Here is a 2,799-nt window from a genome sequence, read left to right on the forward strand (position 1 = left end):
GCTTCCCCGGAAACGGCGCGGGCGCGCGGCCGGGCCCCTCCTCCGGACACTAAAGGCGCTCGCGCCGGGCTGGGCGAGGTGGGGGTCCGGCCAGGCGGCCCGGAAAGCCTGCTCTCCGGCGGCCAGAGCAGGGCCCCGGGCCTGCCGAAGGCCGAACGAGGCCGGGGCGGCCCGTCGGTGTGTCCACAGAGCCACTACCCGGGCAGACGCCCGCCCGGAAAACCTGCAGCCTTGGGGAGAAGGAAGGAAATCCGTATTTCACTCATTTAGTCCTCTTAACGGAGCCTGGTGGCGCAGCGGTTAAGAGCTCAGCTGCTAACCAGAAGGTCAGCACTTGGAATCCACTAGCTGCTCCTTGGAAACTCTATGGGGCAGTTCTACTCTGTCCTATAGGGTCACTGTGAGTCGGAGTGGAGTCGCCTTAACATCCTGCACCGGAGGGGGTTACACCATATATATACACAATTGAGGAAAAAAAGAGGCTTGGAAATTAATGGACTCTTCCAAAGGTCACAAGCAGTAAGTGGTAAAACGGGGCTTGCGTGCAGGAGCGGCCTCCTGGCGTGGCAGCAGTGAAGTCAGACCAGCGGGGCACGAGCGCCTGGCGCGCGCTGCACACCCTGCAGACAGTGTCCGCTGCCCAGGCTGCGCTTGGCTCCTCTCGGCAGTGATGGGCATCACCCGAGCGCTGGTCTGCAGGATGCTAACAGAGCTGCTGCAAACAGCGTGAGGGTGGAAAGTCTGACCGTGGATGCTGGTGATGGGCGCACGGTATGAATGATGTAAGTGGTTCCATTAAACTGTACAAGCGAAAAATGTTGAATTGGCAAGTGTCGTGTTACCTACATTTTATACAACAATAAAAGAGTGTGATGTGGGCAAGGTATGGGAAATCCTGGCTTCAGCCAAGTCAAGTGATTCTCTTACTTCGGGACTTCTTAGAGTCCTTAAGATGTTGACGAGCATGGTGAAGCACCACAGGGAGAACATAGCAGGCAGCGCTCCCCGAACTTACTTCACTACAGAAGGATTATCTTCCTGCGCAGGGGTCCACGGCACAGGAGCTTGAGCAACACCATGCTAACGACACGCACATAAACGGCTGGGGGTCTAAGATTCATTATCTCCCTTTCCAACCTAATTTCCTTCTTTTCTCACCAGCCAGCCAAAACGAACTAGTCTAATCCCGAGGCAGTGTCGTGGCTGTAAGGGTGTACACGAGGGCTCTGGAGTCAGATGGTCTGGGTTCACGCATAGGGTTCATCACTTACTAGCTTGTGACCTCGGGGAAGTCACATAAACTTTCTAGGGCCACGTTCCTCATCAAAATGCTAACACCTGGTTCTTGGTGTTGTTATAAGGACTAAATGAGGTAAAGTCCGTAAGACACCAGCCCAGTGCTCAAGTGCACAGTAAACATTTGCTTTCACTCTTTATCAACCACACCTCTGCTCTCTGTCCTCCGTGCTTACATGCTTGCTGTTCCTCCTAGACAGCCCTCCGTCTTCCCAGCTCTGCTCATCAAAACACCACCCTTCTTGCAAGGCTCATTTTTGCAGCTGATTAGGGAAAATCTTAACACTGTCCCTCCTTCCTCTTTCCCCCAAATCCCCATAGTGAAACAAAAAAACAGATGCGGTCAAGTTGATTCTGACTCACGGGGACCCCATGCGGGTCACACTAAGTAGAACTGTGCTCTGTAGGATTTTCAATGGCTGATTTTTCGGAAGTAGATTGCCAGGCCTTTCTTCCAAGGTGCCTTTGGGTGGACTCAACCTCCAACCTTTTGGCTCCAGCGCTGGGAAACTATTCTTAAAAACGGGGTCAACCCTCCTGTCTTTACATTCTGCGATGAAGCACGTTGGCAACTAGGTGGCGCACGGAGGTAAGTGAGGACCCTGGAGGCTGGGATTTCCGTGCCCAGAAACAGAACAGGGCAGTAGGGAGCCGGGAAACAAGCCGAGCAGCGCGTGGGTCTGGACCGCAAAAGTCACCCTCGAGCCCTCTGGAAGGCAGGGGCAGCGCCTGGCCTGGCGTGAGGACCCTGTGATGGGGCAGGACGGAGGGGCTTTGAAGGGCTGCAGACGCGCGGGGGCAACCCTGAGGGGGTGTCCTGACCCTGCCGAGCATGTCACAGGTGCTGCCTAAACAGAAACCAGGGTCCTCGAGTCGACTCCGCCTCACGGAGACCCCGTGTGTGTCAGAGGAGAGCTCTGCTCCATACGTTGGTTTGGTTTTTCAAGTTAAAATAATATTTCATTGCGGTCTTGGTGAAAGTTTACACAGCAAGTTAGGTTCCTGTTTGACAATTTCCACACAAATTGATGGATGACATTAGTGATGTTTTTCACATTGCGTCAACATTCTCTGTGTTCTGGTCGTTCCATTTCCAGGACTTTAGTTTCCTTGCCCCCTTCTCTTCTTTGCTTTGGATTAAATGTTAACCTTTTGGACAAAAGATGGTTTTTTGGTAGAGCACCGCTCTGGTGGGTAATAGCCTTTATTTTGTGTGTGTGTCTGTTTTCTGCTAGAAGGCGCTCTCGGGATAGTTTTGCTTCAAGGTTTAATGAGCCTCTCAGGGTGACAGTGTCAGGGTGTCCTCTGGTCTCAGGGGGTCCAGTTGGTCTGGCCTTTTTTAAGAATTTGAGTTTTGTTGTTTGGGGTTTTTTTTTTGTACTTTAGATGAAGGTTTGCAATAACAAATAGTTTCTCATTAAACAGTTAGTACACATATTGCCTTCTGACAGTGGTTAACAACCCCACGACATGTCAACGCTCTCCCTTCTCGACCTTGGAGGA

The sequence above is a fragment of the Trichechus manatus genome, unplaced genomic scaffold (assembly GCF_000243295.1).
Source record: "Trichechus manatus latirostris isolate Lorelei unplaced genomic scaffold, TriManLat1.0 scaffold00064, whole genome shotgun sequence".
In the NCBI taxonomy this organism is placed as follows: domain Eukaryota; kingdom Metazoa; phylum Chordata; class Mammalia; order Sirenia; family Trichechidae; genus Trichechus; species Trichechus manatus.